A 17,181-nucleotide genomic window follows, 5' to 3' on the forward strand; every position below is an offset into this window, starting at 1 on the left:
ACCCCGGGAGCATAATGTGGGTCAGGTGAGCAGGAGCTGCAGCTGAGCAGGGTGAAAGGGAGATGTGGACCCAGCTCTACTTCCATTTCTGGATCGTGCAGAAGGAAGGTTCAGATCCAGTTGCAGAGCTAACATTTTTTAAAAACATTACCAAAAAGTTTTAGGCCATCTAAGCTATAAATTACATGTATTTTTAAAATTGTCTTTAAGCTTTCAAGAAAAAATACTGATAGGAAAGAACAGTCCAAAATTGTCTTTAAGCTTTCAAGAAAAAATACTTATAGGAAAGAACAGTCCAAAACTCTCTAGTCTTTTGTAGACATATAATAGTTACAAATCTATAGTTAAAAATGTAAAACAGCTCTTAAAAATAAAGCATTGTGTTCATAGCAAAGTGCTTTTATTTACTATTCTAGATTTTTATGCAGAATTTTGGACCACATCCACACAGGAAATCAGCATCGTAGCATTACTCTAAACTGGGACACATATTACCTGAATAATCAGGTTTTTAAGATCTACTTAAGTTTTAATTAAGCAGTTATTTATACTCCCTTCAGAGTGTGCTTAATAGGCAACACTTTCTTTATCATCATTAAATTTGTCTTTTAACTAAATTGACACGCTTACTAAATGAAATAATTGGAACATAAAAAATTAGTATTGTCAGCCAAGCATGGTGGCTCTTGCCTGTAATCCCAGCATTCTCAGAGGCTGAGGCAGGAGGATCACAAATTCAGGCTCCACCCGGGCAACTCAGTGATTAGCGAGGCCCTGTCTCAAAATATAAACAGCTGGAGCTCAGTGCAAAGATCCTGAGTTCAGTCCCCCAGTGCTACAGAAAGGGACAAGTAAGGGAGGGAGGGAAGAAAGGAGGGGAAGCATTTTGTTTTGTCAACTTGGCACTGGATCAAAAGATTCTGAAATCAATTAAAAAAATGATGGAATAAGAAAATATGAAATGACAGCTTTAAGACACGAAATACAGGTTAATGCAATGATTAACAAATTCCAAGAACAAATCGCATGAGGCAGATGAAGCAGGTTGCAAGGTCTTTTCCAGACATAAAATACATAGATTATCAATAACGCACGCATCTTCTGTCCTGTTCCAGAGAGCCAAGTTTCTAACTGTGTTATCCTCATCGCTGTTTTTCTCTGATGTGTTATTCTAAGCTACAAAAGAAATATACTTCATCAGCGTGTTGGACACGGTACTCTTTTTCAATCAGATGTCTTTCACATATCTTGCATATCAACCACATCCTATTTCAACAGGAAACTGTACTTCCCTTCGTCTTTCAAGACAATTTTATGAGCTAGGTGTGGGGAAATACACCTAGTATTCCAGCATTCTGGGAGGCTGAGGCAGGAGGTTTACAAGTTCAAGGTAGCCTAGGCAACGTAGTGACTTAGTGAGACCCTATCTCAAAAAAATGAGAGAGGCGCTGGGGATGTAGTTTTGTGAGAAGGCCCTGGGTTCACTCCATACTACGGCCAGAAAAAGTATAAACGGACATCATCCATAATAATAACAGACACTATTAAAATTTGTCAGTGGCTCGGAGCACGCTGTCTTCAGCTGAACTGTCTCCACGTCATTGCGCCAATCGATACTTCTTCTAGTTTGGACCAATTAGAAATTAGAAGAGGTACAGATTGTGACGTGGCAGACAGCCAGGCCCGTTGATTCATTTTCAGAGCAAATTAGCCGGAGACTTTTTAATGTAATTAGCTAGCAATTTATTACTGTTAGTAAACTATCAAGGTAATCTAAGAGGGCTTTTACCTAGATTTCCCTTCATTTTCCCTTGGCCCTTGTTCATTTATTGTCTTGTATGTCGGCTTTATGTTTCTGTCCTCAGACGAGCAGTACAGCAAATGTAAATTCCTGAAAGAAGAGTGTGATGCAACGCTACTCTCTACGTCCACGGCCCATCTGCTCATCCACTCCGCGTAGCAGAAAGGACAGCAGAGTTGAAAGACGGTGGGACTGAGGGTTAGAACTCTACTTGCGGCTGAGGTAAAACAAAGTTAAAACGCTTGCTGGGAACAAGCGCCAAAGGCCCAAGCCACTAATTGCACTGTAAAGATTTCACATACCCCCTTATGGTACAGACTGGGAGACCATCTTTGGGTTTGGGGGATTTGGGTTTTCAGGTTTTGCTTTTAGGTTTTTGTTTTGGTCAAAGAATCATCTGCTGTGCCATTTATCAGATGAGCTGAAGATCATGGACGCTAAGATTCAGATCACATGTGCTCTATTAGTACGGCAGAACAGATTTCTCAGGAATTAATTTTGTAAATGCAGAGACTGTGACTGCTAGGAGGGGCTGGGGTGCAGCCTGTGGATGGGGAGAGCGCTGCAGAGCACTGTGGAGCTTTGGGCTTTGAATGAGGCAGCTAAACTGCTAAGTGGGGCATGTGCATTTATAGCACTGGCTGCACATCTGACTAACACAGCAGCTACCTGCAAGGTAAATTTTCTTCTTTTTTTGCAAGGTAAATTTTTATTTTTATTTTATTTTCTTTTTTGCAAGGTAAATTTTTAAGAAACAGCTGAAGACTATGAAGGAGGGCCCCCACCTAAATTCGGCCCTTGGACTTCAGAGCTACTGCAAATAATGGGGTCATTAAAAGGCTAAAAAAAAAACAAACTAGACACCATTCTCCTGGGTTTTCTCACTTAGCATTTACTTTTCTTTCTACAATGCCTGCAACATTTTCTTAATTATTTTTGATGCAGTCACTCAGGGTAGGCCACCTCCCAAAAAAAGAACCAGAAAATCCTTTTCTCCAGGAAAAGCTCAGGAAAATACACTTTAAAAAATCTCAAATGATGGCAGGGAAATCACCCATGAGTATGTCATTAGGATCAAAAATCTAGAGTACAATTTCATAAGGTAAACATAAAAGATACATTAGTATTTTACTCTAATTGGAAAAAGACTTTTTCTTCAAAAGGATCGTGCTCCAAAGGTGCAATTTTATGATGGAAACTTTAACCCAATGCTTTTACCACTTTCCACCTTAAGGATATTACTAGAAATGCTGGCCATGTCCTTGCACCTGCATTACTACATTTTTATCACCGTCATTGGAAAGGAAATCCTTCTTATAGATAACATGCAGGACTCTCAGTAAGATTACAAACTGGAGCTTAGAGGGTACAGATAAAATATCCTTTATATATAGTGATCTTAATTCAAGACAGAATATAAAGCATATGGCCAACTAAATGCATCTCTCTTATCCCTGCTACTCCCTGCTCCATAAAATAATAGCTTTTCTCAGCTCGCAAATTACATAAGCACTTGTCTCCACTCTGCAAAACACTTTCCCTTCCTACCTCTTCTGTAACATTGCCCAACTAAAACAAGTCTTTTCCAGCAAATCTGAGCACTGATAGTTGCAGTTTTAAGAAAGAATAGATCAATTTTCTGTTTCCCACTACATCTGGTTTCTAGTTCCTTTTGTTTGCATGGTAGCGTTGTGGAAAACGCAGTTTATAAGCTCAATGACCACAGCCTAAGTTCTCCCCAACCTTGTCCCAGGAACTAAATGCTGCAGGGGGAGACAGCAGAGGAGAAAAATGAACATCTCCACCCAATAATACATGCAAGTTCCAGAAAGACTGAAAATACAAACAGTAATGGAAAAAGCAAAATTAGGAGATGCAATTAAAGAAAATAATGTTTACCCTCTTAGTGTGGGAAATAATATTAAGCTATATGGTGAGAAAATAAGATCTGTAACATTTGTAAAGTGCTTCTACAAATCATTACCAAAAAAAACCAAACGAGGCATTATCAAAAAGAGCAAGCTGTCTCTCTCTTGAGCGCCCACACTATATTTTCTGTCTGAGTGTGTAGTTCTTCAACTCTGCCTAAATAAATCTGCCTATGCCTCTCAGAAATAAATAAATAAATAAACAAATAAGAGCAAAAGTTCTGAAAAGGTAATTCTCATGGGGGAAATGCAAAGTTTCAACAAACATAAAATGTTCCACCTTGTAAGTACTCGGGAAAACACAAATTAAAATAACCAATGTTTATCTGTTTCCCACCAGACTGATGCTAGCAGGGCATTGTTTAATGGTTGTAGAGAAAGAGGCATTCTTCCACAGCCCAGCTAGAAGAATCTATGCACTAGCAATCCAATGCCTTTTTCTTTTCTTTCCCATCAAAAAAAAAAAAAAAAAAAAACCAGACTTCATAAATACATGGAACCTCCTGGGGGAAAATAAGAGCATAATTCCAAATTCCATATCTCTTTGCCCTAGTAAATAAATTATAGGGGTCACTTGATACCTCTACTTTCCCAGGGTGCCCTGGAATTTGGCCCTCTCCAATCTGGACAGCTCTGATTTTGAAAAGACTTTAGAAGAAACAACAATAAAGTTAAAAGATGCATATTGCTTTGTTGAGTCTCAGGCAAAAGGAAGTGGGACAACTACCAAAAACAGCTCCAATTCCCCCTGGAGTGATGCGCCAGAGAAAATATGATCTATCCACCTGCTTTGCTAATTTGGGCTCAAGAACTTCGACATCAAGACAGTCTATTTTTTTCTGCTATTAAAAAAAAAATCCTTTCTGTAAGTAGCCGCCAACCTGTCCTCCCATTACCTACAGAACCATGCATTTAATGAAGAAAGAAAGTGTTTGTTTAGGGTACAATGAGTTTAGAATACAAATCACTGTAGACAAAATTGTGCCAACGAAAAGCCCTAAAGCTCTGATCTAGCAAATAGCTCCTACCAGGAAGTCTTATTTTTAGTTAGGAAATAATTTTCTACAAGCCATGCAAGTTCTACTTGCTCTGTAGTTAAGATATAAAGAACTTTTTGTCTTGGCAACCTGCAAGTGGAAAATACAGTAACCTTCCTCTCTGAGCCCCAGACCCCAGTGTGGGGGCAGCGATGGTACAATGGCTTTTCGTGGTGCGAAACTAACCCCTGCTCTGTGGACTCTGAGGACTCATTGCTCTGTGGCCTGAATTTCAAGTGTAAAACATTGGTATGATGAGTTTGATCAGCACAGGGGCTGGGATTTAGCTCAGTGGTTCCGCTGCCTGCCCTGCAAGCACAAGGACCAGAGTTCAATCCCCAGTACCAAAAAAAGAGAAAGACTTAAGTGAGTTTGATCAGCATAACCTACTTTGGAAGACTAAACTGAAATGAAATACATATAAAGGACGTGTAGAGTGCGTATTTAAGCCAATCACTCACAGAGACCCAAGCTGACTCTACTCCTTTCCTCTCTTTTCTAGCTTTCCTCTGGCATCCTGAAAAGTACTTCATTTAAATTGTACCTAAGCTGTAATTATGACCAAGCTAATGTGACTGACAGGGCGAGCCAAGCCCTGGCCATGCCATGAAGTGACATGCTGCCTGCGTCTGTTTGTGCTGCTATAGCAGGACACTTGAGACTGAGTCATTGATATCAGACAGAAATGTATGGCTCATGTTTCTGGAGTGTGGAAGTCCAAATTAGGACCAGCAGCTGGCATGGGCCTTTATGTGCATTATCCCATGCAAGAAGCTCAAAGAAAGGGCAGAAGACAGAGAAAAAGGACCAACATACTCGATAACCACCACACTCCCCTGATAAAGGCACTGATCCATTCATGAAAGCAGAGGCTTCATGGCTTAACCGCCTCACATTAGGCTCTGCTTCCCAAAAGTACTGGAGACTAAGTTTCCAACACATGCTTTACGGAGGACACATCCAAACCGTAGCACATGGTATTGTCTCCTCCAGATATACCCACTTTGCATATTTAGTCTTTTTCTCACATTCTGTTGGAAAACCATTGGTTCAATAAATCCTATATTTTTCAGAGCACAAATTTTTCTAACACTGGACTGCTAATCAGTTCTGTACTCTGGCCAGGCACCGGGCTGCACTATTTCCCAGCCTCCTTTGCTGTATGCTGGTCTTGTGACTAAGTGCTTATTTGTGAGAGGGAGTGCGAATGATATTTGCCACTTCTATGCCGTGGCTTTGCTCTCTGCTCTTCTGTCTGAATTTCTCACTCTTTCCAAGAGGAATGTAACAGTGACCCAGCTTCCACCATGAAGTGGAGGACAGGCTCTGCATGACATCACAAAGCTATAGACTATAATGTAAGAGGAAACCTACCTGCTTTATGTGATTGTCATCTTTGTCTTACCTTTCTTTACCCTAACACATAGTTGTTAGGAGGAATGCTACCTTTTCCAGCAGTAATTCCATTTGAATATGGTCTTCTGTTATTTTTAAAAAGAATTTTAAGTCCAAATAGGTTATCTCATTTTATAAACCAAAGTCACTGGAGACAAATAAATGTCTAGAGCTGACGTGTTTATTTATAACAACACACAGTTAAATTATTTAACTGACACTATTAGTAGGGGGAAAGAACCAATTTCCAATTAAAATAAGTTGGGAGTGTCAGTGTGGCAAAAGGTGTGATAAAATATAAAGGAAGCAGAAAGACCATGGTTCAAATCCAAGATCTCACAATTAATAGCAGTGTGATTTGCAGCATGTTGCTGAATTTCTCTCAACTTTAGAGGAGTGCAATGTATGTAATAAGTATTATAACCATGGCACATATGACGATATGAGAGTAGGTGGTCAGCAAGACGATAACTACTCTATAATTAACTACTAATCTTATAGCTAATGAACACATCTATACGCAATGGCTGTAAAGAGCAGTCCTCTCACTGAAACACTCCCAAAATGCTTTGGTGACTGGGTTTGCTTTCTGGTCCCACTCAGGTCCCTCTTTTTTGTGTTTTCTAGACTCAGCAAATGCTCTTGATTATTTCTCTTTTTTCTCAACCTTATCATTTCTGCTCTGGGGTGTTTTTCCCCTGTAAAAGCCCTTTATTTCTATATTCAGTAAGTGCTAATTCTTTACGTACAATTGGTCTAAGTTTCCCCTAAATTCTAAGCTTTAAACAAGAGTACTGTGACAGAGGTTTGCATGTTCTGTGAGTCCTATAAAATGCAAACTGATGACTGTTTTCCTGGGATTAGATTCTCCTGGGATTTGTGGAACTGTTCTCTGTGCTGGGTCTGAATTCTGCATTGTTGTATTCTGTTCTGAGATTCTGGTCCTGAGATCTTCCTTCGTCAAAAGTGTAACTGACAATCAGATGGATGTGAAGGGACACCCCATCCATAGTTTATAAAGATGCAATGGTTCCTCTCATGTTTTCCCCTACACTGTGAATTCCCAAGGGTCACTCTTTGACCAATTCACATGCACAATCATGGGGAAGGGGATACAGCATTTTGAATGAAAAACAAATCACTTAAAATTATATTATTATATTAATGAAATTAAAGAGTTTTGAATTCTTTTGTGGGATTAAAGACTTGAGAGTGAAAATATGAAATAAATCTATGTGAATTATCTCAAGTCTGTTAGGTTTTTCACACTATTGTATACAACGTGCTGAATATTTTAATTAGGTAAAAATTAGGGCCATTTGATCACTTCATCATGTGATCACAACTTGTTTTGTGAAGCTAATGTATCTTCTTCGCAAATAAAGGATATTAAAAGTAACAGTGAAATGTGCCTCATTCCACATGGTGAAGAAGGCTGCATTTCATCCCCAGCACACCCCTGTAGACTTGCTCATTGTCGCTGTCCTAGAATTCCGTTTGTGGTGGTTAAGTTTAGTTGTGACAACTTGATTGGCTTGGCAACCTCCCAGAGCCATTAGGGGAGGACACTTACAAGAAGATCATGGAAGCCTGGCTTTGGGTACTATAGATGGTGCCTGGCCCCTACTCTCTGGCACTGGTCCTCTGGTCTACTTCTCAGTTACCATGAACTAAGCATCTTTGCTTCTCTGTGCTCTTTCACCAGGATGGCTCTGCCTTGGAGCCAGCCACCATGAACTGAATCTCCTGAAACCATGAGCCTATTAAACCTCTCCTCCTTTTAGCTGTGGGTGTCAGGTATTGTGTCTCAGAGATGGGAAAGCTGATCAATACATTATACGAAGGAAAAAGCATATATGTTTCTGTGAACACATATACGAGAACAAAGGAAAAAAACGTTAATGCCTCGGTACCATGGAGTGAAATAACGTCACAATAATAGCCTTTCAATAATGTAGTTGAAAAATCATCAATTTGTTCTTATTATCTGAAATGTGGAAACTACCAACTGTCTCTAATCAGTGTCAAAAGAAAAGAAAGGGGGAAAAAAAGAAAAGCAGTTGTAACCCATTTAGGAAATGGCAGCAGAGATATTTATTTCATCTTCTCTTCAGAAATCCCAAACAGTAGACAAATTAGCTATTCAAATGTGCCCTTCTTTAAATGACCCCTCATGCCATCCCCTGCCCCCTGAGCTTGGATGATTATTGCACCACATCGGGAAAAAGACAGGGTATTCTCAAACTGCACCTCTGAGAGGGTTACTGCAAGAATTCAGGCCCAGAAGACTAACATGGGTGTGCCTGTCAGGCTTGCAGCAGTGTGTAAATATAAGCACCTCTCTGAGCACCTGTTAATTAGGAAGTATTAGAGAATAATTACTGAAACTTTCTTTAAAGTATTTACAGTGAGTCTTTATGAAACAGAGTTTTACCTGGGAAAGAAAATGTGGTCTTATCTATATTTGGATGAGTAGGGCTTAGCAGATGTGGCTAGCATACACGAGAGTCTGTTAAATGAAGGAATAGGGGAGACAGGCAGGTCTGCGCATGCCCTACCGAGGTCCAGAGTCACGCGGAACACGACAAATCAGCCCGTGCCCCGGCAACAATCCACTGGACACCCCTCCCCCCGCTCCTCTGTACAGCCACCTGGTTCCACATTACAAAGACGCAGAGGACACCGGATCGCCAGACCACGGGCAGAGAAGCTCAGCCAGTCCCAGAACCCAGAAGGAAGGTCCCCCCCTCCATCCCAGGCTCCTAGGGCAGAGAAGGTGAGCCGGTCCCAGCACCCAGAAGGAAGCTCCCTAGGGAAGGTGAGCCACATGGGTGCCAGAAGCACACCCCCGCCCCGTGGAAATGAGAAAACACATAAGCAAGCCTCAAAAACAGAGTTTCAGATCACCTACAGCAACCCGAAAGGGAAACACGATAGAACAATCTGATACTCAACCACCTGGACTCTCTGAACTGGCAACAAAAGAGGATCTGGGAAAAATGAAATCAGAAATCATTACTCAGATAACAGCAAAGATTTTGCTCATGGTGCAAGACATGATTAATAAATCTAGAGAGGACACATAAAAAAATAGAGGATCTGAGGAACATGATGGAATCTCAACATAGGAAACAAATGGAACCCATAAAACAGATACAAACAGATTTCCAAGAGATTAAAAACTCCATTGAAAGTCTGTGCAGTAGAATGAACCAATGTGAGGGTAGAATTTCACATATAGAAGAAAAGATTGCAATTAGTGAGGAGGAAAAGAAAAATTGCTTTAAAATTGTAAGGGAACACGAGAAATCAATCCAGCAGCTGCTAGATGATGCAAAGAAGAATAACATAATTCTGATTGGAGTCAATGAAGAAAGAGGAGAGAGTGCAGATGACATAAAAAAACTCTTCACAGAAGTGATGGCAGAAAACTTTCCAAGCAGGGGAAAAGAACTTGACATACAGGTAAGTGAGACATACAGGAATCCAGCTAGCCTTAATCAAAAAAAATCTACACATAGGCATATAATAGTTACGATTCCAGAAATCCAACAGAAGAATAAAATTCTACAAGCAGTGAGAGAAAAGAAACAAATCACATACAAAGGAAAGCCCATCAGAATCACAGCAGACTTCTCAATGGAAAGCCTCAAGGCAAGAAAAGCTTGGAGTGATGTATTTCAAGCCCTAAAGGAAAACAGCCTTCAACCCAGATTGATGTATCCTGCAAAACTATCTTTCAAAATTGATGGAGAAATAAGATACTTTCATGACAAAGAGCACCTCAGGAACTTCATGAATACCAAACCAGCACTCCAAAAAATTTTAGACAATACCCTAGGAAAAGACAATGAGGATCACAACCCCAGGAAACCCAGCAGAATGAATCCATTGGGCGTGACAAATTAAATGCAAAGGGGGAGAATCCAACAAAAAGAAAAAGTCATGACAAGGCTTTTAAAACTTTTGACTTCATCTCCCTAATGAGTGTATTATTCAATCTTATTATTGTACTGATTAGTATTTTTCTAATTCTAGATTTGCACACCATTCCTTATGCTATACTGGTTATTTATCATCTTCTAATGTCTACATTTTAATTGGGTTGTCTATTAATGAGCTCTAAGAATTCTTTATATATTCTGCTCATAGGTTATATGAGTCTGTTTAAGTCATATGGTCTGTTTAAGGACTACTTTTCATTTTAATGACATCATTTAAAGTTCTAAATTTTGATAGAATCTCATTTATCAATTTTTTTCTTTTACACATCATGTTTTTTGTATCCTAGGTAGTTCTTGCCTACCCTGAATTCATAAATATTTTCCCTTATAATTTCTTCTTAAAGTTTTATACTTTTAGGCTTTCTTATTTAGGTTCATAGATCCCTTCAAGTTATTTTCATGTATGGAAAAAAAGAGTTGAGGTTAACTTTTTATATACGGATACCAGGTGTTCTAGTGCCGAAAACATTATCTCTTCCTCAGCTCTTGAATTGAGTTTATATTCTATAAAATGCTAATGTTAAATAATCTTTCAAAACTCAGTGGACCATATATGTGTGGTTCTATTTCTAGATTCTCTGTTTTATTCCAATGATCTATATGTCTTTCCTTACACCAACACTGCCTTGATTACTGTAGTTTTAGAAGAAGTCTTAAAATTAGGTACTAAACATCTTCCAACACTGTTTATTTTTTTAAACTTTTCTAGGTCCTTTGTACTCCTACATAACTGTTAAATTTCAATATCCAATTCTTCATTTATAGCAAGTGTACACAGACCTGAATTTTTATATATACCTTGTGTTTTCTAATCCTGCTAAATTCAAGTACAAGTTCTAGGGGCTCCTAGAGATTTCTTAGTATTTTCTCTGTAGATGATCATTTCATCTACATATAAAGATTTTGCTTCTGCCATGCCAATCCTAACCTAGTTGTATCATTTTATTGCCAGACTATTTTGGTAGGGACTAGGTTTCAAAGTTTAATGTACAGATAAAGAGTAAGCATATCTGTCCTTGTTCCCCACCTGAAGGAGAAAGCATTGCATTGTCTCCATTTATATAAGGCATTCTCGCTGGAAGTATGGAGTACATGTCTTTAATCTGTTGAGAAGTTTCTGTTCTACTTCTAGTCTCCTGATAGCTTTTACCATGAACAGCTGTAGAATTTAGTCCAATAATTTTTCTCCAACTAGTGACAGGATCATATGGCTTTTTCCCTTCCTCTGTTTAAATGATGACTTTTGGGGGTGGATCTTCCAATGCTGAACCAACACTGCCATCCTTATAACAAAACTACTTTCTATATCCTGCCAGATCTGACTTCCAATAGTTTGTTTTGTTAAACAAATTTCTATCTATGTTCATACATTTTTCTTCTATTATCTTTATCCAGTTTTGGGATTAGCAGAATGTTGAGTTCCTAAAATGAGGGGAGAAGTGTTCCTTCTTTTTTTCTGCTTTAATTGTTTGATATAATTTATCAGTTAAAATGTTTATGAGCCTGCTGTTGTCATATAGGTAAGTTTTCAAGCTAGGAATATACTTTCTTTAATAGGTGCTATTCAAATTTTATATTTCCTCCAGAGTTAGTTTCATTAATTTGTCTTCCAAGGTACTTCTTAGAAGTTGTCAAATTTATTTCAAAAAAGATTTTTGTAATATGCTTTTTATATCCTTTTAAATTCTGTAAAATCTGTGGTAATGTCTCCTAGATCTTGATATTGTAATTTAAAAAATGTATAACTGATATTGTGTAACAGGAAGAAAAGGTCTAAAAGAGCAGGAGAATTGGGAGGGGTAGAGGAAGGGAAAGAAGAGAAAGAAAAAAATATGAGAAGAGGAAAAAAATGGAAACAAGGTCTTTGCAAATAGGGAAGGGTGGAGTGGGTGAAGGGAGGGCAAGGGAAGGGGAAAAAAAATGAAAACCAAGGGACTCATGTAATGGTACAAGATCCCAATGATGAATATAACTGTATTGTATACTGAAAATGTACCAATAAACTTAATGGGGGAAAAAAAGAAATGAAGGAATAGGGAATAGCATCTTAGAAGTAGAAAAACATTTACTTTTTCCCTAATTCAACTATCATTAACATTTTGACAAAATTTCCTCTAGATTTTCATTCCTATAGGGACCTTTTGAAAAGTAATTCTATAATATGATGATAATAATAGCTTGAATTTACTGTGCATATACTATCCCCTGGACTACATGAGCATCTGACAGAATCAGCTCATTTAGTAAGTGCAGTCACATGTGCAAGGGGCTTCTATTATCCAGAAATCAAACACGAGAATTGAGATATGTAGTAAACATGTCACTTCATGTCTGAAATTTTAATTTTGCTCAATATTCAGGGACAACCCATGTGTGAGACAGATCCATTGCATTCAATTTAAAAGTACAGTGAGAAAAATATTAACTTAGTAGCTTCCAGTCAATTTAAACCCTGTCTTCACATTTTCCCTACTTACCAATGGATAAACATTTCTCCTACAATTGGATGTATACATAACACATACATATATATGCATTATACATACACATGAAACATTATAGCCATTTTGTGTTATTCCTTTAATTTAAAAACAAATTAAGTAATTGGTGAACATAATCATTTTCTTTTGTTTTAGAAATAAAATGGAGCACAGAGGAAGGTCAAGTCACTGGACAAAATATCAACCAGGCTAAGTAGAGATTGTTTTCCCAGAATTCACTGGGAAAATTCACTTTAATCTCCACATACATTCTCAAGAACTTTGTAATGATCACAGTAAATATGGGAATTTGTAAAGCAAATAACTCTTTCAGCAGTTATGATAATGTTGTGAAGATAATAAAATTACCAACTAGCCCTCAAATGTTGAAAAAACAAAGAAAAGCAAACAACACTCCATAATGTGCCTACCCTCTAGGTCACCAGTTTCCTCCAGCTGTGTCATCCACTCACATTTTTTCAGTTCCACTTGCTGTCCCTGTCAAAACTTTCCCTTTTGATTTGAAGTACATTATATTATCAAAGATCTCTCTAGTTTTCTAACTAATTCTCCTTTACTATGTCTTCTTTCCTGGGAGGGAGGGAGGGAGGGAGGGAGGGAGGGAGAGAAGGAAGGAAGGAAGGAAGGAAGAAAGGAAGGAAGTTGTGCTAGATGATGGCAGAGGTTGTTGAGGGATGAAAACAAATGGACAGTGAGGAATGAAGGCTGAGCATGCAAATCACCAGAGACTCAGAAAAATACAATGCAGTTCTGAAAACAGTGTGTGGTGAGCGTGTATGCATGTGTTAGGAGGCTCTTCTGTGTTGATAAACATTAGACATTGGAACAGGACGTTGCCTGTATTTGTATCAACCAAGTCATCAACCTGGTAGTTCTAGATAACCGAATAAGAAAGTTCTCCCCCATTCCCATCAATTCTTATGAAAAATTCATGAAGAGAACCATACTGGAAATGGCTTTCGTCTCTCCTGAATCTTTTGGCAACATGGAAAGACACCAAAAAATATCTTCACAATTACAGAACAGGACCATTTCCTTCTTTCTCCTCATAACAAACCTCATGGATGCTAGAATGGATCATTGTGGACTGCATGGTACAGAGGCATGAGGACTCTAGACCAGGTCTGAGTTGTGCAGGAGAGATCTGCCTTGGCCCTGTCCATGAAATCTGCCTGGAAGATGAGGAAAACTCCATGGGCAAAGCCAAGAGGTATGGGCATGATTTGGGAGGAGACCACTCTCAGGTATAAAGAAGCACGTGTCCCCTGGCCTCTGTCCATCCACATGCACAGAAAAATCTTCCTACTGTACCCCCAGAAGAGAAGGAGGAGCTTTACCATCAACCAGGTGGAAGAAAGCACAGAGAATGGTCACAGCTGTCTCTCCTTGTCCCCCTGCCTACAACCCACCCCACACAGACCTCAATAGCATGGGCCAAAAGGAAGAAATGAGTAAGAATGGGAGAGTCACCATTTGCTGGCCATCCAATCTCCACCAAGAGAAAAGGAGACCACCCTCACCAACTATAATAAGGGACTGCGTAGGCAAAATGGAGTGGAGTTTTAATTACAAATGTGGCAGAGTTTGTTGAGTGTTCCTCTCTTGGAGATCTACAATGCATGTTAACATATTAACTTCCCTAGAACAGCCTGTTTGCTTGGATAATTCCAATATTTCCCAAATATCTGAGGAATTCACATCCTGATAATCTAATATTTCATTAAACAGATCTTCAAAAGCATTGGTCTAGACCAGTGATGGTGAATCTTACAGAGCTTTGAATGATACAAGCATCCCACTGTGGCATGCATGCTGTTGGTTCAGCCCCACTGGTCTAGACATCTGGCATATTACCAACTCTCTAGCCTCCTAAAGATATTGTACAATGCTTGATTTTTTAACAGCCAGATGAAGAACTTTCTCCACTTCCAGTCAGGGGCACTCTAAGGACTGGTAATAACCCATTAGCGCTGGTGATTTCCTGAGGATCTGATTCCATGCCTTTTCCGTAATTCTTTCTCAACTTTTCTTCTTGCATCCTCCAATTAACAATGCCAAATCTGTCCTTCTACTAAGCCTCCTCTAGTCTCCAAATAATATTCCCCTTTGGCAAAAGTATGCCATTACAATATTTAAATCCCATTGATAAATTTGAAATAAAACTACTAACCCATAAAACTCATTTTCTTTGTTCCTTTACACCTCAGCCTGCATAGGCTTTAACCCTACAGATGGATAAAATTAATTAAGTCACCATAATGCTCTACTAGCCCAGTCATGACACCTGACCCTGGACACTTGAATATCTTCAGGGCTAATCCAATCTGTCTGGACCATGTTGGGAAAGAGGAGAACTGCGAAAGGCATTATGCATATTTTGCAACCTAGTAGAAAAGATAAACCTCTTGCCAAATGTAAGGTTCTTTGAGAAGAGCTAAGGCAGGGTGCATCCTATGCTACAGGGAGCAGTAACTTTTATGCCCAAGGTCACCAAGGTAAGTCTTGCTCTGCAAGAGAAGGAGACTCACTAGTTTCTGGAGGAAAGAAACACTTATTCACTTACTATTCTGCCACTTGTACACTGGATAATTCTCCTGGCTTTAGTTCCCTCATCAGAAAAAATGGGGATGATAATAAGGATGCTTGCTTCACATATGAAGACTTCTTACAGTAACAGGGGAGAAAGATTTGAAAACTGTGCAAATAAACAAACATCGAGAATAATGGAAGGCACTGTGATGAGAAGTAACCTAGAACAGAAAATTTTCCATTTCACAGGGACAGAGCTCTGACTTGCCACCACCCTACACCCAAAGAAGTAAGATGCAGACTCCTGCACTTCATGTTACTGTGAATTAAAAGAGGTCAAATGAAGGTAGACCCTACACCACAGCACAGGCCAACACCACCAAAGAGCAATCCGGATTTGCACCCTCAGCAAGAGAAGCCAAATATGGTCATGTTGGTGATGGAGAATTTCTCCATGATTTGGACAAAATGCTAATTAAATTAGTGACCCCAAAATTCCAAAAATATAGTATGGATAGCTGCCCTCATAATCTGGTTAATACTTTTGTTAATCTTATGATAAGTGCCCATGGCACAAAACCCACAATTCAGATCTCTGAGATAATTCTAGAATTGCCCCAAAATTCTAGAGGAAGGCAAATCATCCTGTGTTTGGGTACTGGAGCTGTAGATCGGTCCTGATGATGATGATGATGATGATGATGATGATGATGATGATGATGATGATGACTGATGTTTAAAAATAAGTTATAGGTGAATCCCAGAGGCCAACCAGGACCCTCAGAGTTAGGAGAGCCCAAGAAATTGGTTGTCACCCCACATAACCCCAGACCAGAAGGACTCCTGGGAATGCTGATGGCTGGAATTCTCCCAAAGACCTCTCTTTGAGGATATCAGTAAGGGTCATCTGACTTCTGATCATAGCTATTAAAATATATCTGAGTTTCTCAATAGTAGCACAATTGACACTTTTGGACTGGATAATTTCTCTGTGGTAGAGGGTCGCACTCAGCATGGTGGAAGGTTTAGCAGCATCTCTCTCCTCTATCCACTAGATGCCAGTAGCACTATCTTCCAATTATGGCAACAAGAAGAAAGTCTCTAGGTATTGCCAAATGTCTCGTGAACAACAAAATGGCTCCTCATTGAAAACCTCTGGTGTAGCTAAAGCCCTGAAGAAAAATATAGTAGAGAATGCATGCTACTGACTCTCCTCAGCAACTTGTTTTATTTTTTAATTAATTTCTACTAGACTATTTCAGAAAAATAACTAGGTGACACCTCTAAATCATTGATTACTTTAAATAGTTCCATTTAAATTTACTACAATTACTCTTGCTTTTGAGTTCAAAATCCAAACCCCTGTATTTCTGATCATTTTCCTTAGTGTTGTTTCCATTAATTAAAATTACATAATTGGTTCTTCTCAATCAGAAAGACAGTATAGGAGTATAGGCCATCTCAGAATTTCCTTCTTGCATCTCTACCTTCCTTCGATAGAAAATGGATTCACCTATAATCTATGGCTCCTATGACAACTTATTCTGATTAAATGAGAAAATTTGTTCTTGAAAGAAACTGAATGGAAAACCAGGACCAAAAATAAACCCAAACATCCAGCTATCTTTCAGTATTCAGCATTAAATACAGTGACAGAAAAACTAATAAAGTATGTCTCTCTCTCTCTGTCTCTCTCATCTGCAGAGAAGCAAAATAACACCCACTGGCCCTGGTTTCTGAGGGGCTGGCCTTGTGAGTCAGCACAGCTATTTGGACTGTAACCTTGGTGCATCCATGCATCAGTCCTTGAAACTTCCCCTATCGGGAGACCTTTATAAGACTTGCTTGATGTAGGGCCAATTCTGGGATAGAAAGCAGGTTTAGAAAGTAAATTGAAAATTTTAAATGATCGAAATACATTTTCATTTGTTACAAGGGCATTTGAGACCACTCAGTTGCCACCTGGTAAGAAGCTGGGCACAGCAA

The 17,181-nt window shown here is 39.0% G+C and overlaps 1 protein-coding gene and 1 long non-coding RNA gene across 5 annotated transcripts in view; one reads left to right on the top strand and one right to left on the bottom strand.

The window, feature by feature from the left end:
* The window catches only part of Fgf14 (fibroblast growth factor 14), a 629,887-nt gene that overhangs the window by 469,729 nt on the left and 142,977 nt on the right, over positions 1 to 17,181 (bottom strand). The gene's annotated exons all lie outside the window — the stretch shown is intronic.
* On the top strand, positions 1,667 to 12,950 carry LOC110344660 (uncharacterized). The gene is made up of 3 exons (XR_002387350.2): positions 1,667 to 1,768; positions 1,866 to 2,023; positions 12,802 to 12,950. It is a non-coding gene; the product is annotated as an uncharacterized LOC110344660 (long non-coding RNA).

Source organism: Heterocephalus glaber, unplaced genomic scaffold, assembly GCF_053883595.1.
Source record: "Heterocephalus glaber isolate CG9 unplaced genomic scaffold, H.glaber_assembly_v1.0 deba00001579, whole genome shotgun sequence".
Classification (NCBI taxonomy): Eukaryota; Metazoa; Chordata; class Mammalia; order Rodentia; family Bathyergidae; genus Heterocephalus; species Heterocephalus glaber.